General features: G+C 58.1%; 1 protein-coding gene across 5 annotated transcripts in view; it reads left to right on the top strand.

Moving 5' to 3' along the window:
- Positions 1-489: 489 nt before the first annotated feature.
- The window catches only part of ADGRG1 (adhesion G protein-coupled receptor G1), a 36,926-nt gene continuing 12,354 nt past the window's right edge, over positions 490-25,061 (top strand). Inside the window, exon 1 of one of the 5 annotated variants that reach the window (XM_072826945.1) lies at positions 490-608. The gene's annotated coding sequence lies outside the window, so the exon portion shown is untranslated. Of the gene's footprint in view, positions 609-7,518; positions 7,681-9,334; positions 9,356-17,537; positions 17,692-18,235; positions 18,261-25,061 lie in introns of those variants that run through there. The other 4 variants (XM_072826944.1, XM_072826947.1, XM_072826946.1 and 1 more) reach the window with 4 other exon arrangements.

The raw sequence follows: 25,061 nt of genomic DNA, 5'->3' as shown, positions 1-25,061 counted from the left end.
ACTTGCCTCTGCGCCACCTGGGGTACCTGGAGCAGCTGCCCCAATCCCTCCTGAGGAAGAAGCTCCCCTTCCTGTCCTTTTGTCTTAGTTCCTGCTTTGTGTCCTGCAGGAGGCTGGATGTTCTGAGAGTAGAGACTGGGTGCCCCATTCTCCATCCACCTGCAGTCCCTTTACTGCCAGCCTCCAGCCAGGTGTGGGCTGCTGACTTATTTTTCCTCTAAGCAGGTAAGCCTGGGCCCAGGCTTCAGGTGGGGCCTGAACTCAGGGAGGCGGCAGGAGGGAATATGGGGCAGTACCTCCAACAGGGACTCCTCCAGGCTCATCCAGGGCCCACGGGTGGACCAGCAGCCCATGCATTTGGCAGAGGTGCTAACATCCCATGGAGGACTGAGGCAAGGGGTACTCAGCACCCAAGTGGCCAGGGCAGCCCCTGCAGAGAAATCCAGGAATGGGAGGGGAGGTGGCAGCCAGCAGGAAATGGCTCGACAGGCAGGCGGAGCCTTACCTGGGGCGGCCTGCCCAGACAAGCTCAGACTGGGTGCCCGTGCGCCCTGGGAGGAGGTAGAGGGGAGGAGACAGTCCGACCAGGGGTCTACCCAGACTCGGAGGTAAGAAGCCGCTGCTCCCTGTTTATGGTGGAGGACGGGGCAGGAAAATTTAGCAAAGTTTGACTCCCAGCGTGGCCCACTTGACCCTGGCAGGCTCTCAGGTCTAGTTCAACGCCCTGAGGGCATGTGGGAGGCCTGGCCCTTGGTCTGCTTGGGGTTCTGGGCTGATTTGGAGGCCCTGGGTGTCCTGGGGTTCCGTTGCTGCTCTGAGCGTGGGTGGGGCGCACTAACACGGTAGTCGTTTTGGTGGAGTTGGGGCAGGTGGGTGCTATGTATGGTTGAGGACCAAGGTGAGGCTGTGAGCCCCAGTGTTTGGATGGGAAGGCAGGAGACATGCCCCAGGTGCCTCCACCAGTTTCGACCCCCAGCACCTAGAGCCTGTTTCCTCCTGTTATCCCAGGGGAAACCGGTTTGGGAGCAGGTTGGCCCAGGCTGTTTGTCCTGACAAGGAAGAGAAAGGCAGCCTGCCCTGGTCAGCTGAGCGGAGGGGACAGGGCCCAGGCCTGGGGGCACGCCTGCCCTGTCTGGCCAGCACAGGACTCTGCCTGTGATGACAGTCCTGTGGTGGCTGAGGACACCGGGAGAGCCATCACGGAGGAGAAGACCCAGCCCTGCCTGTCCCTCCAGGGCTCCAGGGCCAGGAGCTTCCATCCCTGGCTGGTGTCCCTGTCTGTACCCCGAGGGGGCTGGGCGAGGGCCTTGGTGTGAAAACAGAGCCGGGCTGCACGGGCTCCCCCCGCCCCCACACTGCTGGTCCTCCAGCCCCACGTGCCAGCCAGCCCCAAGTGGGCGCCTGCCGCCGGGAGGGCCCTGGCGTCTGGCCAGCTCTGCCCCACCAGCCTGGCTCCCTCGGGGAGTGTGGGCAGCAAAATGGGCCCCCCACGTTCCCTCTGTTAATTAGACAGCCCTTGCTAATGAGTGGCCCTCGCGGCTGCTCCATTACGCCTCCTGTGCCATCTGTGCCCCCGCACTTAGGGGGACACCCCGGCGGCTGCCTGACTCCTGGGACAGACAGGCGTGTGCAGAAGGCAGTGCTTCTGGGGGGTGTTGTGGGGTGTCTCCCGGGGCAGGAGGCTGGGTGCTCTGGGGCTTTCCACAAAATATGTCCAGTTCCAGCTCTTTCTTTTGCTAAAAAGAGAACTGGTAGCAGCTGGAGTTCCAGGTGAGGAAACAGGCTCCCTCTTTCTGCCCAGGTGGGCCTCCGGCGGCCAGCACCTTCACACGGCTCTGTGCGGGGCGCCGAGAGGTGTGTGTGGAGGAATAGGGGTGGGCCACACGGCAGCTGCCAAAGCCGAGACCCTGGGCTCTGGGGACACTATGGCAGTCAGAGCTGGACAATGTGGTGTCAGGTCCCCTGCGGTGCTATTTGAAGGACTTTGGGACCATGCTGGGAGGAGTCTAAGTGGGGCAAAGGGCAGTTTGGAGTCTCCCAGTCAGTGGGTCTCCCCCACCCGGGATCCCCTTGGGAGGAGTGGTCCCTCCCCACTGTCACTCTGAGGAGGGGCTGTCCTGCTGGTGCCAGAGGCCAAGTGGGAAGACAGCGCCCAGCCCACCTAGCTCCAACCCCCTGAGCTACGAAGGGGGGCCTGATGTTTACCAATGGCTAGGGCCTCCCCTGAGGAACCCAGGCCTCTAGATGCCCGTCCCTGCACTTGTTTCCTGTGGCAAGAGTGGCCCAGGCTGGCCGGCATGGACCTGGGTGTGGGGACAGAGCTTCTGGTTCATCTTGGGAGAGCCCATCCTTGCCCTGGGCTCGGGGGGGGGGGGGGGCTTCTAACGGCTGAGAGGCAAGAACGTGGCCAGAATGACCTTCCAGGCCTGTTCTGGCTGGAGTCAAGCCTCCTGCCAAGTGCCGCCGTCAGGGGCTGGGCTGAGGTCAGACATTCCGTCATGCTGGGAAAGAGGGGGCGGCAGCTCTGTCTACCTTCTGTCTCAGGCAGCTGGGCACCCAGGTGTGCCTACCTCCTGAGGAGGTCAGCAGGGGTGATCCTTGGATCCCAGCCAGCCCGACCCCTGTGAGGACCTGCATTCTGTAGTGGCCTCCTCCCAGCAGGATAGGAACAGGGGGGATGTCTGCCTGCCTGCCTGTCTGTGCTGGGCCCAAGGCCACTTCTTGTTTGTATGAGGTCAAGATGCCACTGGGACTAGGAAGAAGGCACTAGGGAGTTTCAGGGGACCTTGAAGTTAAATTCTGGCTCAAATTCTGTGTGACCTTGGGCTGGCTCCCCTCCCTCTCTGACCCTCAGTTTCCTCCCCCCTCAAATGGGACAAAGCCTCCTTGGCAGAATCATGGGGGAGAAACGAAAGTCACTTGCCTGGCACACAGCACTCAATAGGGGTGCATGAGCCATGAGTCTCAGACCTTAAGGGGGAAGGGGTGGAGAGAAAGCAGTGCTGGGACAGGTGTAGAGGCAATTGGGGAGTGTCTTTTCCCTGACCACAAGCTCCAGAGCTTTTGAAATCTGAGGCAGGTGAATGTGGGCTGGGCACCCGCTCAGCTCCACCCTCAAGGGAGCCAACTGGATCCAGTCTGTTCTTGGAGCTCCTAATAAGGTCTCAAAAAAACGGGGATGGACCTGCACGGTCTCTGCCCTCCTGTTTGCCTGGCCTTGCAGTCTATCCTTGCAGTTGGCACTAACCTCTTGTACCCCAAGCCTGGGCTTGAATCTCCATTAGACTTGTCCATTTTAACGGCCCACGGTGCCCCATGCTCTCCCAAGTCTTAGGTATGTCAGGCTCCCTGTTCCTTCTCCAGCTGGGGGAAGAACGGTGGGTGGGGGAGGCAGGCACAGGGCACACAGCTCCCTTTGTGAGAGTGGCTGAGTCACATGGGCAATGCCATCCATGCTGGGCCCTGGGGCGGCTGTGACGGGAGGTGGTGTTATCATGAGGCTACAGCTGCCCCCGCGCCTGTGGCCAGGAGGCTTTCCCACGGGAACAAACAGGAAAGTGTCTGGGAGAACCGGCTGCAAAGCATGTGGTCTGGATCCCAGGACCCAGGTTCAAGTCCTGGCTCTGGTACTGACGTACTGTGAGGCTTTGGGAAACTTCTCTTTCTCAGCCTCAGTTTTCATCTCTGTTAAATGGGAACAATCATCATTCTCTTGTAGAGGAGATGCTGGATGTGAGAGGCCTTTGCAAATGGTGGAGTGCCAGGCCTTTGGCATCTGTGTTGACTTTATTTTTTTTTTAATATTTTATTTATTTATTCATGAGAGACACAGACACAAAGACAAAGACAGAGGGAGAAGCAGGCTCCCTACAGGGAGCCTGATGCAGGACTCGATCCTAGGACCCCGGGATCATGACCTGAGCCAAAGGCAGACACTCAACCACTGAGCCACCTAGATGCCCCATCGGTGTTGACTTTATGATAACTGCAGCGACATTGGCCAATGTTTGTTGACTACCTACTGTGTGCCAGATGGGGTGCTTGATGCTTTATGAGGCCACTTTATAAGGCAAAGGGACAAGTCTGGATTTGAAGTCCTTTTGTCCAATAAAAACCGACCTCCAAGCAGGCAATGGTTGCCTGTGACCCTTCCTGCAGGTAGGCACAGCTCTTCACTGTCTGCAAGCCTGGCTCACAGTGCCCTGGGTGGGGGTTGAGAGGTGGAGAAGGGAAAGGCCTCTCCCCCCAGCTCTGTGACAGCGGGGCCCATGGAGCTCTGTCCTCTTACCCTGTCCTGGGGGCCATGTGTGGTTGCAGATCTGCTCCCACCTGCCCGGCAGTCCTGTTTCTGTTTCATGTTCAGGCTGTTCTGAATAGCAGAGCTCTTGCAAGTACATCAGGGGCACTCACTCGTGCCCAGGCTGTGAGCTTTATGCATGTGACCTCATTAATTATTATCTGTGGTGTTGGCGTTTTCTCCACTTGATAGGGGAGAAGGTGGATGGCTGGGGAGACAGCGCCTGAGTCACCCAGCTGGCAGAGCTGCAGGAGAGCCAGTTGGCCTGGGCCCAGAGCCCAGGCTTCCAGTTGCTCTTCCATCCCTTAAAATGAAAACCCTTTTGCACCTTCCCCTTTCAGCACTCCCCACCCTGCCTCTGGCTTGTCACTGGCCGGTAATGCATGTGACTTCCTCCCGGCTCTGGGGACCTCAGCCTTTCATCGCTGAGCTCCAGCAATGTTTCCAGTGGACTGTTAGAAGGCTCCCCCACACGTCACAGGGACACCCCCAATCCCCTGTCCCTAAGGGCAGCCTCTTCCTTGCCTCCCAGATATCTCTTCATCCCCCTGGCCTTCACATGTGGGGTAGGGGTCCTTGCCCTGCTTCGGGTTTCTTGGACCAAAGTCTTTCCTCCTCCCCCTGTCTCTATGTCCCCCAGTGCCCCACTGGACTTCCCCTCCACCCAGCTCATCCACATGACTGGCGTCAGCCCCTAGAGTCCAAACTAGGATTCTCTTGCTGAATTCCTTTGTGTCTCCAAAATACCAGTGGGACCCAGCCCACAGGTTTTGGGGAATGAAATGAGAACCATCCACATAAAACAGAGCATCTTGCACAGTAAGCCCCATGGACACAGCATCTCTTATCAGTGCTGTTATTAGTACTAATAATAGGTACTATTGTGATTAATACGAATTTATGGGGTTTCTCATTTTTGACCCCCAGAGCACTCTGGGAACTCTGCAGTGTCAATAACTGACTCTTAGTGTCACCCTGATGTGAGCCAGACTGAGGGCCAGGTGGGCCTGCTGTCTACCCCTGCCCTGGAGCCTGGCACAGCGCCCAGCACAGAGCAGGTCTCCGAGAAGCCTGATGGTGACCGGGCAGGCAGAGCTCAGCAAGCTCTCTCCTGCCCTGGCCAATCCACCACATAGGCCTTTCTGGCATGGCCTGAGTGGCAGCTGGCTCAGATTCTGTGTCCCTTGCTCAGAGGTCCAGCTTGGGGTGCCCCTGCCATCTGCAGAGAGAGTGTGCCTCCAACAGTCCTCCTGCATCCTGCTGGTCTGCACCCTCTGTGGGGGGTGTGTGCCGGGGGGACTGCTTCCTGCTGGCTTGGACCTGGGGGAACAGCTGAGGCTGCCCCAGCTACCAGCTGGCCTGGCCCTGAGGGACTCATCTTGGAGAAACTGAGGCTCAGAGGTAGTACTTGCTCAGAGACACTGCATGTCCGGGACTCCACATCCTTGGATAACTCACTTCCACTCCCTTGTTTCCTAGCTGTCCCTGCCACCCTCACCCCTCTGCATGAACTGGCCCCTCCAGCCCTGGCAATGAGCAAGTGCCCACGGTGACCCGGGAGAGAACAATGAGCCACATGAAGGCCAAGCACCCATAGTGCCTGTCTGCTGAGGGCATCGACCACAGCCGCCCGGGGGGCTGATAGCTTGGAGGGCACAGCACTGCTTACTGGCAGCTCTGGCCAGGGGGCCTTCCTGCACCTCACCATCAGCTTTGTTGCCTTCCTCCTCCCTTGATCTGTGCAGGCAGATGAGGGGTACACCTCACCCACAGCGGATTCCTGGCCTCTTAGACTGCTTCCATTCCTGTTGCATCAGGGCACTTTCCCAGGTCCCTTTACTAGAATGCAGATCCCTGCACGAGAGAAGGGGTGTATAGGCCCTGAGCATCTGTTGTGTCCAGACCCCATGCCAGAGGTCTGGGGAGGCTGGATTCATGAGTGATCAGGAGAGCCATGTGGAGCCAGACCGTCTGGGCCTCCATCCCAACTCTGACACTTGCCAACTGTGTGACCTTGGGCAAGTGAATTCCCTCCTCTGAGCTGCATTTCTCCACCTTGTGCTCTCCCTTCTCTGTCACCACATTCACGGCGAATATTTGTTGAGGACTCATCACGTGCCGGGCACTGGCCTGTGCAACATGTTTTCCTCCTCATCACTGTCCTGTGCTGCTGCGGTGATGGTGGGAGGGAAGATTCTGGGATGCAGTAAATGGTCAGTAAATGTCATCATTATTGTTATTATTGTTGCTGTCATCACTTACCCTCATTATATTGTGAAATTCCTATGGCACCTTGACTTGGGAATTGGGTAGGGATGAGGGAAGGCAGGGAGTTCCAGCTCTGCAGGGCGGGCCCTGAGCATGAGCCTTGTGGCGCTTCCCGACTCCCAGGGTGGTTATGAGTCTTAGCAGTGGGAGGGAGCTGCTGACAGAGGCCAGCAGCCGGAAGAGAATGCGGGCATCGGGCCATTTCCAAGTGTCTCGTTTTGAGCTTTTGGAGGCACCAGGAATGGTTCTTTTTCACCCGGGCCTCAGTTTCCCCTTTGGCCCAGTAGATGTACCTCTAGGGCCTCAGAATCTAGAACTGAAGTCCTAGAATGTTGAAACTTAGGGAACATGATGATGGGTCCCTTGGCTGTGGCAGCTGAGGCTCAAGGAGGGCTCAAGGAGGGCTCAAGGTGGTCAGCTGTGCATGGCCCGGCTGGCCACATGCCAAACCACTTGACACCCCGCCCCCCCACCCCCACTCCCGGCCCTTCCAGGGCTTTCCGCTCTGCCGGTCAGCGGCGGCTCCTGTCTGCTGCCAAGGAGCCTAGACTCTCCTTCAGGAAGGGGCAGTTGTCGCCTGGGCCTTAGGGGGGGGGCGGGCAGCATCTGTGGGGGCCCGTCGCCATGGCAACCCTGGCTTCTCTGCGGGAACTTTGGGGAGAAGAGCCCCGGGCGGAAAGCAGCAGATGGAGGGCGGGGAGGCAGGGTATCCCCAGCGGGGCTGTCTGTGCCTGAAGCCGGGCACCTGCCCGCCGATGGGTGGTGAGGCCAGGCGCCCCCTTGCCCAGCGCTGAGTCATGGGCATCCCCCAGGGTCACCGCCAGAGCTCCCTCGGCCCTGCCCCCCTCCCACTATGAGAAATCCGTGACTCACGTAAGGTCCCGTCATCCCAGCCAAGCTAGGGAAGAGGGAGGAGCCCGGCTGGGGCAGGCGGGGGGCGTCCCCCCAACACACCCGCCGCAGCCGCCTCGCCGCCGGCCTCCTCCGGCCTCCGCAGCTCCTGCCCGCTCGCGCCTCCCACGCTCGCCAGCGCGCCGGCTGGGGGCAGCGACCCCGGCTGGGGGCAAAGGCCTGCCAGCCGCCTGGCCCCGCACAGGACCTTCCACCGGCACCAGGTACCAGATCGAGGGTGTGCCGGCGGGAGGGAGGAGGGGTGGGGTGTGTGGCGGAGGGTGGGGTGCTGGTGAACCGGGAATTGGGAGGTCTCTTGGCGGCAGCCAGGCTGGATAAACACTGCTGTGCGGGGGTCTCCAGAGTCGGCGGTGGATGGACAGGGAGGTGTCTCAAAGGGGACTCGGCGCCAGAGGATGGACCCTCTGAGCGCTAGTCATTTGTTAGCAAGAGAAACTGAGGAGCAGAGTGGTATAGTCCCCAGGTCCGGCAAGCTGGGCTCTGCTCTCTGGTCTGTGAGGTCACTTCCCACTCCTGCTCCCACTGCATAGGTGGGAGAATGGAGGCTCCCAGGTGGCTTACCCAAGGTCATGCATCAAGTCTAGGGATGAAGGGCCAGGGTCCCTGGCAGAGGACTGTGCTTTTGAGGACAGCTTTGCCCACAGATGCCCAGTGTGGGTGCCAGGTGCCCAAGTGAGCCAGGGGCAGTCTGACTCCCATGACATAGGCCACTTTTGGTAGGAGATGGTCTCAGCTGTGGGGTCTCAGAGACAGTTCTGGAAACTAGAGGCAGACTGATGGGGAAGCAGAAGCTGCGCCTGGAGCCCCCTGCCCGCTAACCACCAGGTCCCAGTGCTTCCATTGGGTTGCACTCATAGAATTTCTCCCCAGGTGCTACTGCAGCGCCCACCCTGTTCCAGTGAGGGGCATCTACTGGTTCCTGTTCTCCCCTCTTCCCCACCAAACCTCCTTCCTGTGAGGCTGAGCTGGGGTCTCCCGTGGCCCCACAGGAGGGCCTGGTGCTCATTTTACTGAGGAGGGTTGGGGGACATGTATTGAGATGGGCACCTCTCACCTCACCCCAACTTCCATCCTGTCTGTAGCAGCTCTGGCCTAGCATAGGTGGGGTGGGTCGGAAGAGCCCTTGTGGCTCTTGAGGGCCAAGGAAATTATTCATGTGACATTTTTTGAGTGCCTTCTGTGTGCCTGATGGGGTGGGGTGGGGGCAGAGAGTGAGACAATTAAGGTGTCTTAGAACTCATGAGTGGTCCAGACTCTGAGCCAAGCCCCCCACCCCCTCACCGTGGGTACTCTGAGGGCAGAGCTGCTTTCTTAGGGTTGGAGACAGAGTAAGAAGCCTCTCCTGCCCTTGAGAGCTACCAGCTGCTGAGTTGGCTCCCCAGAGCCCAGGCCAGGGTCCTGTGGGAACTTTCCTGCCAAGGTCTAGAGGTTGGACTAATTTTGGGGCCAGACCTAATCTGCCTTTGTTTCAGGGACCCTGGGGATCTGAGATATAGACCCACCTCAGTCAGAGCACCTTGCCTTGCTTCTCTCTCTGGGCCTCAGTTGTTCCAGCTGCTAAATGGATATGTAGGGGTTATGATACCTGCCCTGCCTCCTGTGGTCTTGGGGCTTAACCCCAAGAGTGTCAGCTTGTAAAGCACACCACTCCGGGCATGGTCTGTGGGGGAGAGGCTGTGCTAGGCCGGCTGCATGCACTGTTGTTGCTGGCTTCACTGCTCTGGGCCACTGGTCAGCCTGGCTGTGACACCTCCTTGTCTTGTCAGGGAGACAGATAAACAAGACAGTGAGGATCTGAGGCTGAGGAGTGACATAATTTGCTAGTAGAGGGGAAGAGAACTTTCTGAGCTGGGAGGACCTGGCTGGACTTGGAGCCAGGTGAGGAGGGGTAAAAAGGTTGATGCGCATGTATGAGGATTGGGTGGGGGCTATTTTGGGCAGAGGCAACCGCATGAAAAAGGTTTGGGAATGATGAGAGCCAGTAAGTGGGGCAGGTGATGGCACTGGAGACCTGCCACAGGTCACTTTATATGGCCTGGATTGCCAGGCTGGCAGGTACCAATATGCTCTGCAGGAGGAGGAGTGGCATTGTGGCCAGCAGCCAGGTCAGATGGGTGCTGGGTGGGGGCTGGGTGCCCTGGCTGTGACCCTGACAGGATGGGGAGGTGAGGGGTGGGCTGTGATGCCGGGTGGCCTGGCTGCCCGAAGCCTAGGCTGTGGAGCTCATCGCTTGTGCTTGGGAGGCAGCTTCACAGCTGTGGGGACAGAGGGGTGGTGGCCGCCCTGCCAGAGGGATGGCCGATTAAAGAGGCAGGGTCTGTGTGTGCCTGCCTTCAGGATGGCCTTCCTCGCGGGCCTGGCATGGCAAAGACAGGAGGGGAGGCAGGCACAGCCATGCAGGGGGCCACATGGACCACACTCCAGCTGAGCCAGGCCACAGGTCTCTGACCTCAGCTAGGGCTGCGTGTGGGGGTGGCTGAGGAGCCCCTTCCAGGGATGCAGGTACAGGTGGGCTTCTACATGGCAGGGGTGAGGAGGCAGGGGCAGGGCTCTGGGGGAGGGCGTGGGGGAGGCAGTAGGGGCATCGGGGGTGCAGGTAGGGAGGTGGGGAAATGTGGCAGCACGGCCCCAGGCCCCAGCGCCACCCCTCCCCCGACCCGGAGCCTGAGCGGGCCGGCACCCCCAGACCCTGCCTTCTGACTCTCAGCAGATGGGGGGCATCACGTGAGCAAACCCAGCATTCAGGGAACCAGGGGCCTAGAGACCAGGCAGATGGCAGGTGGGGAGGGGGCAGGCCTGGCACAAAGGGGCCCCTCAACAGAGGGGAGGGGCGGCCAGGCCCCACCTCTCCAGGCTAGCCCTCCACAGTCGGGTCCTCAAGCCTCACCGGGTGTTCCTTGAGGCCCTCGGGGAGCCCTGCAGATTCTGGGGTGAGGCTTGGACTGCTGGGGAGAGGGGAGGGGCCGGGGGTGTGGGAGGAGCTTGAGACGCACAGTTTGGGGGTCCTGCCCGGTGCCAGCCTGCCCTGGCATAGGTGGGCCGAGGCACCTGGCCAGGCCCCTCCGGCCCCAGACTCTCTCTGGCTCCCTGGAGGCTCGGCCTGAGCTAGAACGTCCTGGGCCTCCCCTGGCCTCAGACCCTGGCGGGCCCTGGGCTCAGTGCCTTGCACACCCCTTCATTCCTGCCAGGCGGGTGCTCCTGCTGTGGCCACTTGAGAGATGAGGGCACTGGGGCTCGGGAGGCTCACCGGTGACCAACTGCTTGTCTTTGGGGCTCTAGAGTCTCAGATCTTGTCTGCTGTGCTCCCCTGGCCCCCTCAGTCGGGGGGCGGGGTGTTCCTGGGTTGGGCCGGGTTCTGTTCTGGGCACTGGAGAGCATGTGCCCTTGTCTCAAACCCAAGCCCGCGCTCTGCCGGGGTGTCAGGACCTACAGGGATAGCAAGGCGGGTCTGCCTGGGGAGAGCCCTGGCTGTGTTCCTCTCTGGTGGTGTGAGCGTGGGCGCCAGCCTCGGTTTCCTCATCTGGACAAAGTGGGTAACACCAGTGTCCACGTCGGAGGGCTGTTGTGAACACTAAGGAGTTAATGCAGGAGAGTGTTTGGAGCAGCCCTGGCCCACGGAGGGACGGACTGACAGATGGACGTTAGCCTTTATCCTGAGATCTCCGCATCGGGTGGGTGGAGGCACTTGGTCCCAGAGACAGCTAGTAACAACCCAGGGTGCTGGGGTGGGGGCGGGGGGGCCTTCATCCTGCTTCCCCCCTGGGGAGAGCTGGGGCCACCTGGGCTCCGGCAGGACCTACCCCTTCCCCCTCCCTCCTGACTTGTGCTTTGGTGGGAAGGTCAGTGGGGTGGGCATTGGGCTTCTGAGCTGCTGCAGACTCAGGCTCAGACAGTTTGTGGTACTTGTGGCAGTTCCAGGCGGCAGAGATAAAGGCTGAGCCCCAGGGAAGCTGGCAGAGCTTCTAGGCATCGCTGGACAGGGCTCTACGTGACAGGGAGGTGGCCTTGGGGGCTGAGGCCTCGCTGTCTAGAAGCCAGGCCTGCTTGGCTCCCTGCAAGGCTGGCGGCTCTGCGGCTAATGGCTCCGGCCTGGCTCCCCGGGCTCAGGGCTACTTACGCTAACTCCAGATGGGTAACAATGAGAGACTCGAGCCATCTCTGAGACCTCTGTGCCCTCTCCTCCGGCCATTGCCCACACATCACCCCCCTGCCCAGAAGCTCTGGCTTTGACTTTCAAGCAGACGGCCACAGGGGCCCAAGCTTGTAGCCTGCCTGGACCTCGACGTCTTCTCTACACGGAGATGAGAGTACCACCCCTGGGCTGGGTGGTTGCTGGAATCTGGAGTAGCCCCTGGGTGCAAAATGTGTGCTTAGCCCATTGCGCAGCTTTTAGAGGTCTTCCCTAAACCCAGACGGAAGATTTTATCTTCAGGGTCACATGGTGGCTAAGTTAGAGCTAGGTTCAAATCCTGAAAGATGACCTTGAACGAGCAGCTCAAGCTCTCAGAGCCTCATTACTTAGGCTATAAAATGGGGATGAAGATACCTAAGTCTCTAATATCTCTCTGAGACCCTGTGGGGATTAGCTGAGACGGCTGTTGACTTAGGGCCCCATGGGCAGAAATGCCCCACGCCGAGCTGTCCCAGACCTTTGCTCTTCCATCACCCAGTGGAGCTGTCCTTCTGGGAGAGGCCACCCAAGGTGGTGGCTCTGGGGCTGCCTGGTTCTGTCCCGGCTCCATCAACTGTGTGAACTTGGACAGGTGTATTAGCCTCTCTGTGCCTTGTTTTCCTCATCTTTAAAACGAGGATGGTGATGGTCTCTTGAGAAGGTTACATGAGCCCACTACATTTTAAGTGCTGAGTGTAGAGCCTGGCACACTCAGTAAGTGATATTGTCATTGCCAATGATCTGGGACACCACTGAGACCTCAGGATGCAACAGTGAGTTTATCCAGGAGCATTAGCCTTGTGCTCCCATGACGTTGTTGGGAAAGGCACCAGGCCCCAGAGAGCACGTGGGGCCCTTGGACACTGCCATCCAGGGGAATCTTGATCTGCTGGCATGAGCCTTTCAAGAGTGGGGCTCCCTCCCGCTCCTCTCTGTGACCCAAGGCCTGACCCTCTTGGACATTGTCTTGGGCCTACCATGGGAGGCCTGAGATCAAGTTAGGCTTGTTTCCTCGGGCAGCACTCTGTGGTTACTTCTCTGCTTGGCTGAGATCCCTTGGCTACTTGGCTCCTTGCCTGCACTAGGTGGCCGACCCCCTCTGAGTCCCTGGCCAAGTATGGCTCTCAAGATGGGCTCTGTGGTTAGCACCTTGGGTCTCTGACCCTGTGGCCGTGGGGACAACTGCCCAGGCCCACCTGTCTTCATGGTGACAAATGTGAGGGGTGAATCCCACGGGGCCAACTGGGGCAACTGAGTCACATTTGGCCTGGCACCCTCTGCCTACTGCTCCCCTGGCTGGGTCACCATCTGGGAGTGTGCCAAACCCTTGGAGAGGCTCATAGTCCCTCCACCCCCCAGGACACACAGTCACTGCCTACAAAGACCCTCATTCAGTCTTGGGTGCTGCTGGCCTTGAAGATTTAAATCCTTGTCCTCATTTCCTGGATGAGGAAGCAGGTCTCAAGTTCCTGGCCTGTCAGTGGTAGTGGCGGCCTGAGCCCAGGTCTGGACCTGTTTCTTCCCGTGGCACCACACATGGCTGCTTCCGTCTGAGGTAGTGAGCTTCCCATCCCTGCAAGGGTTTAGGTTTGGCAAACAATTGTAGCTCGAACTTGAGTGTCATGGAGTGTTCTTCATGGCTCCTTCTGGCCCTGAGTGGGAGAGGCACCCAGTCCCACGTTCTTCCCAGGCACGAAGTCCCTAAGCAGCCAGCCTGCTGGTGATCCTAAGGGTGTCAGGTGATGTTTGTTGTACAGGTGGTGCCTCCATAGCCTTGCCTGTCACCGTGTGCAGGCTTCCATCATTAGTGTCATCCAGTGGCATCTTTGGGAGGCTCCCACTGGCCTCCTAATCATCCAACGAGCTGGGCGGAAGGCACACGGGGATTGGGGTGGGAGTGAGTCTGGAGGGTGTGATGGAGGGATCAAGAAGGGGGCACACCCACCCTCAAATCATCAGGGAGCTGATGTTGCCCCTTGTTGTCCTTATGCAATGGACCTGTGCCTGGGTAGGGGTGTTCCTAACCCCGTGGCACTTCCCCCTCCCACACACCTGCATGTGACAGGGCCTCGAGAGAGCCGTGAGCAGTGGGTAGGGCCAGAAGGAATCCTCATGCGCTTCCTCAAAGCTGTATTTATCGTACATCTGTGTCTGCACCTGCCACACCCTCTTGGACTCTGCCACCTATGCACACACCCCAGAGCAGATGGGCAGAGTCTGTTCTCCAGCTCTTGGGCTGGGACCCAAGGATACCCTGGGCTGATGCGGGGTGGCGTGGGGAGCCAGGCTGGGGAGCACTAGCTGCAGTTGGGAGGACAGCCAGTGCTTCCTAACAGACTCTACAGCAGGTGTCAGCATGCCTGGGAGTCCCATCTCAGTGGGATGAGGTGGGACTTGGGTCCCCCACTTGGTTTCTCTCTCCTACAGGGCTGGAAGCCGCAGAAACTGCCGTCCAGGGAGGCGGGAGTGTTTGCAGACCCATAGCTGTAGGGTTGAAGGGACTCGGCCCCTGTTCCTGGGCTGTGAGGCCTTGGGTGCCATGCAGCCTCGTGGACCTGCCTACGCACCTCCCTTGAGTGGCTACGCGTCCTCTCCGTGTCCTGGAGATTCCAGAGCAGGGGTAGAGCTCAGGCAAAGGAGTGTACAGAACTGGGTTGGGGTCCACTTGCCAGCTGTGTAGCCCTGGGCAAGCAGCTTCTCCTCCCTGAGCCTCAGTTTTCTCAGCGGTAGAATGGGCATAATAGTGCCCCCTCATAGAGTGGCGGGCACGTGCACTGTGGAGGTTTGGTGCACGTCATATGGTTTGTGCTCTTGTGCTCCTTCCCTGCACCAGCTGCCTTGTGAGTCTCTGCATGCTGGCCCTTGGGATATGCCCATCCCCAGGTTCCTAGACCCCAGGGTCCTCCCTGGCCACAGACATGTAGTTTCCCCTCCCTGCTCCACCTTGGGGGAGCCCATGGGAATCCAGATGGAAGTTAAACATTTGCAGCAGTGAGAATAAGACCCACCTTCATGGCAGATTCTCCCCTTGGGCCCCCTCTTAGCCCTGGACCATAGGAGTAGGCTGTCGAGGGGCCTGGGAGTAGTAACTTTGCCTTCGTGTCAAGAGAAAACCCAAGGTTCAGTGATCACAGATTCAGATGAGATCTCAGACATGATCTAATCTAGCAACTTTGAAAGTCTGTCTGCGGTCCCAGTGATTTAGGAAGCTGGGGTTCCTGGGCTTCTGCATTGCAGGACTTTTCAGAGCCTTTACCAGGCAGCTGTGTATTGAAAGAAACGGTAGGCTGGCATTTAGGGCCCTATTCCTACTCTCAAGCTGTGTACAGTCTTGGGAGTCACTCTCTAGCCAAGCACTTGACAGAGATGTTTATGCCCCTGAGCCAGTCAGAGGCTGGGGAGTCAGGATGGCTCAGTGGTGGAACCTCTGCCTCAAGTGGACTTTTGGATCAGATGTGTAACATCAGGATTTGGCTCCTGTGGGGAAGAGGCTTGCAGCCTGCCTGGCCTGGATTAGAATCCCAACTCTGTCTCATTCATTCATGTATTTAGCAGTCATGGAGCATCTGCTGTGGCCCAGGCACGGCGCTAATATAGGAGATACCAGTGGTGAGCCGGGTAGTAAATGTCGAGAAATGGAAAACAAGTAAGCAAATTGGAGGGTCATTTCAGACGGCGTTAAGTGCTGTGAAGGTAGAAGGTGGCATGAAGAGGGTGATCAAGGGGAGGGTAATTTTGGTTGGGTAATCATGGATGGCTTCTTAGAGGAGGACATATTTGAAATAAGGGCTGAGAAGAAACCAGTCAGGGAACAGGCCTGGGAAAGAATGTGCTACGTTGAAGGGGAAGCACATGCAAAGGTCCTGAGGATAGAAAGAAGGCTAGTGTGCTGGAGTTGGTGGGAGGGGGGCTGGCTGGCGGTGGCGGTGGCGGTGGCGGTGTGTGGGGTCGCTGGCTCACTATTTGGGCAGCTGACTTATAAAATGAGCCTCCCCATGCCTGTCCTGCACTCCGCTCTGCTCGGCGGTATCGTGAGCATTGTCAGTGTCTTTGGCCGAGACTGGGCTCTGGGCAGCAAGGACCTATGAGCGATAGTAAGTATTTTTGTCATTACAAGTACTGGGTGGCGTTGGGTGGGACCTGTGATGTTGTGCCTGTTTCTCTGCATGTCACTGTGGTTAGTGAGCACCATGTGTGTGTAAAGGCCCTGGGGGGCCCCATCTGCGCCCTCCCCTGGCTCCCCTGAACTGCAGCCCCTTGCCAGCTCTTTTTAAGCAGAGAAGCTTCTGATCCCACAGTGACTGGCTTCTCTGGCCCAGCAGGCCCTGGAATCCTTTCCGGGGAAAGGTTCCACTGAGAACAGCAACTCCTTTCTTTGCTTTCTTTTCCTCTTCCTCCGGAGGGCCAAAAATAGTGCCCGAAGGGGACACAGCTCTGGGCCAGCAGCAAGACAATAGCTGCCTCCTGACTGCAGCTGCCTCCTGGCTCTGGTCCATGGGTGGGGGAGGAGGTGTGAGGGCGCATGGGCCCAGCGTCCCCCGGCCCCAAGCCCCTGCTGCCTTTCCCATGGCCTCTGCCAGAAACCACCGCAAAGCCCCTCCGGGCCTTTGAGTGCGACTGCTGAGGGGGTTCTCCACTTGTTCTGGGAAAGTGTTTATAGCTGCTTGGCTGAGACCCTAGCCCCTTAGTGCCCTGAGCAGCGCCACCGTGCCTCCTGATCTGCTGCTGGTCTGGAGCCACAGGCCCCAGTGGGGGCATCCTCTTTCCTGCCCTGACACGTGGGGACCACTCCATGTCTTTGATGCCCTTTCCCCTTTGAATGGCTCTGAAGGACTTTTTAGAGGCCAAAGGGATGTGCCCTCTTGGAAGGAAGTGAGCTCCCTGTCACTTGAGGTGATCAAATAAAAGTTTGGATGTGCACTGGATCGGGGTGGGGGGGCAGGACTAGTCAAGCGTCAGATGGACATTTAGCCTTGATGTCTCTTGGAAGAGATCTTGGCTTGAAGTTCACAGCCCTCCCTACCAGCCGGGTGGCCTTGAGAAAGTCCCATCAGTTCCCTGAGCCTGTTTCCTTATCTGTAAGTTAGCTTCAACAGGGCTGACCTTGCAGAGTGGTAGGGATACATCTCCAAAATGCCTAGGGTAGCACCTGGCACAAAGAACACAAAGAATCGGTTTCAGAAGCTTTGCCTGTGTTCTCTTCCCTTCCCACACTCCTGTGCTTACTCTGGAGCACAGATGGGAGGGTCTGACCCACTCTTGGCCCCCAGAGAATGCTCTGGAAGGAAGCCAGGGGGAACCCCCAGCCCTAGGGATAACTCAGAATGAAGATCTGTGGTGTGCTGTGGCTACCTAGGAAAGCTTTTTGGAGCAGGTGCCTCCCGGAGACACTTCTAGGGAATGTACGTGTACATCCTGCACCTGGGGGGGCCAGTGATGAGGGGTGGAGGGAGTCCAGCCTGGGATGAGGTCAGGGCCACAGGCCGGCAGCCTCCAGGGGCAAATGTAGCTGACCACGCCAGGCATCCTGGGCCACAAGGGTGGCCCCACCGGGCCCTGAAGGATTTGCTACCCAAGTCTCCCGACTCAGATGCTGACCCGCTTAGGGAGGTAGCCCTCACTGCTCTCCGTAACCCACGGTCCTCAGCCCTGCCCCTCCTGCCGGCTCCGGCTGGGCCTGGCCAGCATCTGAGTCGGGAGACTTGGGTACCGGACAAGTTAGGGCGCTTGTGCGGAGCTGGGTCGGAGCCGGGCGGTGACGTAGTTCCCTTCCTGCAGCTGCCAACAGTTGCCAGGGAAACGGTTGCCAGGGGCTGCTGTCACCTGCGCCCCTTCTCCCAGACTGGTGGCTGGGGCTCGTCGTCTTCCCTGGCTGCCCGCTTTGTTTGAAGCTCCAGTGGGGGGGCAGGGGCGGGGTGGCTCGGCTTCAAAGTCCTCCTCCCCAGAACCTGATCCCCGCGCCAGCAGGCTGCAGCCCTTCGCTCCCTCGGTCACGCTCTTTATGTACTTCTAGTGCACTCGATGCCACAAAGGACGAGTTCAGGTACGATTTCCCCTCCTCCCGTCTTCCCTCCATCCCTCTCACTCCTGGTCCTGCTTCCCCCCTTCCCTTCTTCTCGTTCTCCTCCCTTGCCTCCCCTTCCCCTGCTCCTTTTCTCTTCCTTTCCCTTCCTCTCTCTCTCTTTCTTCTTTCCCTCCATCCTTTCTCCCCCATCTCCCCTCTCTCCCCAGCACTGCCAGGGGAGCTGATGGATGGGGGTGGGAGGTGGAGATAGGGGGCACTAGGAGCTCTGGGACAGGCACAGATGCCATGCTAAGGGGGATTTATCAACTAAACAGCAGCCACAGCAGGAAGTGGTGGGGCTTAGGGCTCCACCCCACTCCCTTCAGCCTCACTCTAGCTAAAAACCGATTTTCTGCCTTTGGGCTGCACCCTCAGTGAATAAAGATAAACCTCTGAGAGGTGTTGGGAGGCTGCATCCCCAGGCTGGCAGGAGCCATGGCATGGGAGTCCCCTGGGCTCTGAGCAAAAGGGTATTTGGAACCCCAGGGAGACACATCTGGAAGCATCTTTGCTGTGAATTTTAAAGAGAAGGCTCTTCTAGCAGTCAGGTAAAGTCAAGGGGAAGCGGGCTGCAAAATCAAGAGCATCAGATCTGGAGCTGGGCCCTGGGGTAGCATCTTGGGTCCACCACTCTCTGGCTGTGCCATCTCCAGCACGTAGCTCTACTTCCAGGGGCCTCAGTTTCCCTCTTTGTTAAATGAGCATAAAGGCACGCTTCTCTTAAGGTTTGGGGGAGGGCAAGTGTGTTCCTTTGTGTAAAGAGCTTAAACTCGAGTCTTGCATTTTCCAAGAGCTTAATTCTAGCTGTGTTACTGGAGGTGGTGAGCACACCGGCCCTCCAGGGGTGCGAATAGCAATGGGAGGCCCTGGGGTGCTGTGTATTCAGTGAGCAGAATGGGATCCTGGTCTGTGCCTCCACTGCACCTCCCTGGAAGGGGGCTGGTGCCTCAGCCTTGCCCAGGCCCCCAGCATTCTTAGAGAAGGACACCTGGCTGTGTGCCCTGTGTGCCTCTCAGCCAGGGATCTGGGACTGGGAAGAGGAAGAAAGAGAGGGAGAGTTCGTGGCTGACCTCAACAAAACTAGGGTCCTGTACTCCAAAGACTGGCATTCGGCTAGGTCCAGGGTAGCTGCTCTGCAGCCCCCAGAGCAGGGTGGTAACTGGGCTGACCTTGTAGGCCTGCCCTTGGGCAGAGTAGGAGCACAGATGGGGAAGGGACACTTCAGCCAGCCAGCTGAGTCTGCGTGTGGTTTGAGAGGGAAGAGAGTCTGGCCAGGAGGAGGAGATGGCCCAACGCTGCTCCTCGCTGCCACCTCGGACATAAGCCCTGCCTTTCCCTGGAAGCATCCTAAGGCCTGGCCTATAGAGAAGACAGGTGGGGACACGGATCATAGTCATCCACAGAAGGAAACCAAGTCTCAGAGGGGATAGGCTGGCCGAAAGTTCCAAGGGCCAGTTGGCTGCAGAGCTAGTTCCGGGCTGTGCACATCTAACTCCTGTCACCCCCACTCTGGGAGGCTGCATTCTCTGGGCAGGTGCTGTGTGTCCTGGGGTCCCGGAGCCCAGCCTTGGCAGCTCCCTGGGGAGAGGGTTGCAGGGAGAGTTGGTGGGGGGTGGGGACTCACACTGTGCCAGGAGCATGGAGCTGGCACCAGAGACCCTGCGCTGCTTCCGAGAAACCCTGGTGCCTGAGCCCAATCCCAGCCTGGGCCAGATCTGGGATCCTTTCTGATCTCTTCTCTTTTAGGTTCCAAGTCCCTATAATCCAGTCTCACATTCTAAGAGGCTTTGATTCTCTGCTTCTAAAAGCTCTGGCATGCTCCTGTTGCCTCTTTCTTTCTCTTTTCCTTGCCCCTCCCCTCCCTCTCCCTCCCCCTCTGTCCCTCTCCCTTTGTCCCTCTCCCTCTCCCTCTCTCTCTCTCTCTCTCTCTCTCTCTCTCTCTCTCTCTCATTCAATTCCAACCCTCTAAGTGTCCCAGCTGTGTGAGGACAGGCTGAGGGCCCAGCTGGCTGTGGCTGAACTTAATGGAATGGCCAACCTGGGGACAAGGCTGGCAGTGCCCCTTTCCCCAAGAGCTGCTGCTGCGGCCACCGCCGGCCGAAGGGAGGTGGGATGGGGCCTCATATACCTTGGGCTCCCTAAGGACCTCTTGCCTGGAAATGCCAAGGATGGTGATGAGTTGCCCTGGGGAACATCACAGTCTAAATGGCTCCCGCAGCCCATCTCATGGTAGCTAATGGCCTCTGAGGGGAAGGGAGGGCTGGAGCTGGGAGGGAAGGTGCTGACGGCTGTATTATCTGGGTGGTGGCAAGATTTTTGAGAGCTTGTTTCTAGTGTTGGTAACAGGTGCCCATGCTATAAAGGACACACCCTCACAGTGGGCTGGGAAACTAAGCAAGGAAGCTCTGTGGATTTTCTTTCTGCTGGACTTATCAGAGCCTTTGACATGCTAACACACAAGGCCAAGCAGTGCCTGCAATATTTCTCTAACTTGGGAACTAATGCTTCTTAGAAAGTGCTCTGGCAAAGTTACTACTTGGTAAAGATGAGGAGACAGTCCCAGAGAAGGGATAGGACTCCGGGATCACCATGACAAAAAGCATAGCTTTGAGGTTGGGCAGCCTTGGGTCTGAGTCCCGGCTTGGCTGCTTATTTGATCTTGGGCGTCACCTAACCTCTCTAGACTTTAATTTCCTTTTCTTTAAATTGAGGGGTCATAATAGCATTTGCTCCCCAGACCCATGGTGACGACTGAATCGTAATTTGTGCAAAGTGCTTTGCATGATGCCAGCACAGATTGAACACTTTCTAAATGAAGCTGCCATCCTCTCTCTCCTCAGATTCCTGGGTCCTTCCTGCTGGGTCAGATAGATCCTGTTCCCCTCCCCACAACCATGTGGTGTCAGGAACTGCAGTAGAGGCAGGGTGCGGAGGCCAGAGGCCCAGGGCATTGGCCACGTCTTAAGGCTGGCATCCCAGGGAGGAGGACCAGTGTGTGGAAAGGCTTGGAGTGGGGAACACCCAAGCCCGGGCTCACCTCTCCTTGTGTGACTCTACGTTGGCCTCTCTGAGGCCTCAAGTGAATGTTCTGGTGCCAGATAAAGCAGGCTTCAGGATGGGTGGCTCTGGGTAAGGCTCTTGGGGAGGACTGAGTCCTTTCACACAGACCGACCCCTTCCTTCCATCCTAGCCGAGAGCATTCTGCTTCTGCCCTTCCTCGGTCTCCCGCAGGGCCAGGGCCCGTCTGGGTACACAGAATTGTTGCCCATGGACTTGGCTGTACCAGAAGCCACAGGGCGATGCGGCCATGCTGCTGGGGACGGCCCTCCAACGAGTCTGGTGCAAGAATGTGAGACTCACCCCAGGCAGTGCGTGGGCATGGCCTTGGCATCCGCCAGCCTCTGGGGGCAGGCAGTTAGTTAATTTTTTATTCTCCTTTATTGTAGAATTCCTGAAACCTGAAGTCACTCTGCTTCCCCAGCCATCCCAGAACACCCTTGTGGGGAAAACCTCTAGCTTGGATGGTCACCTAGCTGGAGCTCAGCCACTTGGTTGGGGAATGGGAGCAGAGGCAGGAAGAGACTGGGTACTGCTGGGGGCCCTAGGGCAGGGGCTGGTCTAAGAGGGAGCTTGGCCCTCGCTCCCACCTAGGTCTGATGGGGGTCCCTCCTTTGATTTGTTGGATAGGTGGTGTTTCTAAGTAAGATTTTTATCAAATACTTTGGAAAGTGCCAGCGGGAGGGTCTTCTTAGCCTCCCCCCCCCCAGCCCCCATGGAGGAAGCACCTGCTAGAGCTGTCTCTAACTGTCTCCCCTGGCTGCCCTTTGAGGTCTATGCAGCCCTCTGTTCCTCTGCCACAGAGCTGACCTGCCCCCACTACCAGCGTTCTTCAGCTCTCTCCTTGGTCCCTTGCAGACCCATACTTCACGTGCATGTGCACACACAAGACACACTCATATGCATGCTTACATTCTCAAGGCTTGATGCTCACCATCCCCCTTGTCTCTGTTCTGGGTCAAATCCTTCTTTTCCTAAGCCCTCTGCCCTGGGCTCAAGGGGGTAGCCCACAGCTCTATGTTGCCCCCCCCCTTAATGGGGAGCAGCTTAGGATTCAGGATGGAGCAGGACAGCTGAGCTGCATCCTCTTCCTTCTGTCCCACCCCCAAGGAAGGCAAGATGAGGCTGACACCTGAAAACCTGCTCCAGGGCTTCCCTTCCACCCCTGCCCTCCTTCTCCCTTTTGTCCTTTGGGAAGCCCCTTCCAGGTTCCTGGAACCCTGCTAAGCACCAGGTAAACCCTACAGGGAGCAGGACCTGTCCTTGCCAGCGAGTGGAGAAGAGGCACTGTTGGCCTGCAGGCTGCCCCAGCCCCCAGCCCAGGCCATGCCATTCAGCCGCTGCGTGATCTGGGGTTGGCCCCCTCATCTCTGACTTTCTCTGTAAAACACGGCTACTGCTATCCTAGGCTTGTAACCCAGCGGTTCCAAGCCCGTGGAGTGTCAATCAAGGGGACTCTTGTTAAAGCCCACCCCAGACCTTCTGCCTCTGATCCTCAGCGTGAGGGCCATGTGAATCTGATTTTAGTGAGCTCACCAGGGTGAGTCTGAGCCAGGGGCAAGTTTGGGCACCTCTGATGTGAACTTCTCATGCAGTGGAGGCATAGAGAGTGGAGAGTGGGCTGTGATCCTCCTGCCCCCTGAACACGTAGTTAATTCTGACAGGGGAGGGTGGTTAGGTGACACTTTATGGGGAGGGTGTATCTTCAACGGAGCCTTAGTAGATGGGTTGGGTTGTCACAGGGCTAGGGAAGGCCTTCCAGGCAAAGGGTCAGTCTGGAGATGGGGAGGAAACGTCCACAGTGTGTGTAATGGGAAGCAGAAGAAAAGCTGTGGGGGAGCAGGTCTGGGCATCAGCCCGGTTCGGTATGTTAGAGAAGTGCCTGCCCAGGAAGGGTTAACCCCAAGCAACCAGGTCCTGTCCACTCAACTTCCACCTCCGTCCTCCAAGGAAATGGGTTTTCCAGGAGCCTGGACTGGGCCAGCAAGGACTCATGGCTCTACATGGATGGCACAGGAAGTGACTCAGGACCTCAGCGGGAGAAAGTGAGCCACGGGTTCCCTGCCTGTTGCCCCCTCCCCCATCATGAAGATGGACAGGGCTGGGCCTGAGTGGGACCCTTCTCCTGGGCCTGGCCAATTCTGGGCATGAGTGGGGGTACAAGCTCTGGCCACCTTCTGCTCTGCCTGTGTCCCTGGGGACCCCGTGACGGTGGCCCCCATTGTGTTGAGCTGGGCTGGACCATTCTGTTCTCCTTTATGTTTACGGAAGGCCTGAAGTTGAGAGCAGCTGCCCCAGAAGCAGTTATGGGAGGGGACCTCTCCTGGGGTACTTGGCCCCCAAACCCAACCCCCAGGCTGGAGTTGTCTGCACCTGTCAGTGGCCTTGGCTACCCTGTCATTCTTATCTCCTTTCTGGGGGGATCTCCCAAAGCCAGGGGAGCATGTATCTCTAGGACCTTCGCCAGTGCCAGCTCTGCAAGGAGTTCTCTTAGGGTGAGGCGCAAGGTCTGTGCCTTGGCCCCACCTGGGGTGACCTTGGATCAGATAACCTTTCCCCAGCCTCAGTGTCCTGGTCTGTAAAATAGCAAAACAGTAGGACCAGTCTCACAGAGTGGCTCTGGGGATTTCAGGTGACAGCATGGTTGACGCTACTGCTGTGATCATCGTGGTGCTGCTGCTAGAGTAGTCCTCTCAGCAACTCCTGGGTCTGGCCTAGTGCCACGTGAGGTTTGACAAAGGTCTCGCCTGCATGCCGATGGTTGGTTTTAAGAGTATTTGATGGCTGAGGCCTGTCCAGAGACCAGGGACAAGGTTCTGCCTGTGTAGAGGTCCACGTACGGGCCCCTGGCTCCTGGTTCTGGGGTTCAGCTTTCAGAGCACAGGACCGACCCCTCCTTCCTCGGCTGAGTTGAGTGGTGGAGGCACCCGGGCTGGTGACCAGGGCATTCTGCAGCCCTGCTGGGGGTGCTGGGAGAATGTGGCCCCCATTATAGATGCCAACTGCACCCTCTGAGTCAACTGCACCCTCTGAGTCAGCTGCACGGGGCAGTGGGAGTGTACAGGGGGCAGACGTCCCCCCACCCAGGCCACAGGCAGGGGGTAGAGGGAAGGAAGAGAGCGACGTGATGGGCAGCGGGCAGCGTGCTCTGTAGTGTGAAGTGAGGCTGGGAGGGTGCCAAGTGGACAACCAGGCAGTGCCCTCCCCCTTCCCGGTAGAGGCTGCGATCTCCTTGTCCCCGGTCCTGCTCTCCCTCCCCTCAGAGGGCATGTGAGTAGTTCAGGCCAGGGCCGCAAGGACAGAGGTTTTCTGGGCGGGGTTGCAGTTTTCCCATGGCGCTTCCGGAAGGGAAGTTTCATGCTCTAAGAATTTCCCGTCAAGGTGCTCTGGAGGCTGAGCTGGCCAGGGCCGCAAGGCGGGGGGCACGGAGGTGGGAGGAGAAGGGGGTAGGGCCCTGCGACAGGCCGGGGGTGGACTTAGGGGCAGGCATAGGCCGGTCAGAAAGCACACAGAGATATTTAGCCGACACCTGTGGTGCCCACCACATGCCTGGCCATGTTCTACGTCCTTTACAAGTATCAAGTCATTTATAGATGTGGCAGGTGAGGCCTAGAGAGGGTGAGTGACTGGCCCAAGGACACACAGCTTATCCAGCAGGAGAAGTTGGCGTTGGATGCAGACAGAGTCCACTCCGCTGCCTAAGAGTGGGTTGAAGGAAGCCCAGTGGATTCTCCTACTCAAATCCCGGGAATGTCTATGGGGACAAGGTTGTCCACCTAAGAGCGGCTGTTGAAACAGTGGGGTAGAGATGAGCCTGGAAGTGTCAGGGTCGTGCAATTGGTCCCTTGACTGTGTTTGCATCCCTTCCATGGTACTCACAGTGGCACAAGCTCCCTTGTCCACCAACCTCCCCCTCTGCCCCCCATGACTGGAAGTTCACTTCTTTGTCTCAGCCTTTTTGTTCTCAAAGCTCGATCTGGGAGGGTTGATGCAAAGTGGATGACTGCCCTGTCTAGGGAGCAGTGGTCACTTTGAAGGTCAGTGGGCCAGAGACGTACATGGATTTTTGGCCAGCTCCATCCTTGCTTGTTGTGTGATGTCAGGAAGTCATTGATCCTCTCTGGGTCTTGAATCCAAATACCATAAAATGGAGAATTTGGACAAATCCATAAGCCATCTGTCAGCTTCGAGTTCACAAGTGTAGAGCAGTGGTTGCAGCGAGGAGGGGCTGCCTGGAGGAGGTGATATTTGGATCGGGGATCAGAGGTAGCAAGCAACAGGGACTGGCAGAA

Source organism: Canis lupus, chromosome 5 (assembly GCF_048164855.1).
Source record: "Canis lupus baileyi chromosome 5, mCanLup2.hap1, whole genome shotgun sequence".
Taxonomy (NCBI): domain Eukaryota; kingdom Metazoa; phylum Chordata; class Mammalia; order Carnivora; family Canidae; genus Canis; species Canis lupus.
The sequence above is the reverse complement of the archived record's forward strand: the minus strand, read 5'-3'. Positions and strand labels throughout refer to the sequence as shown.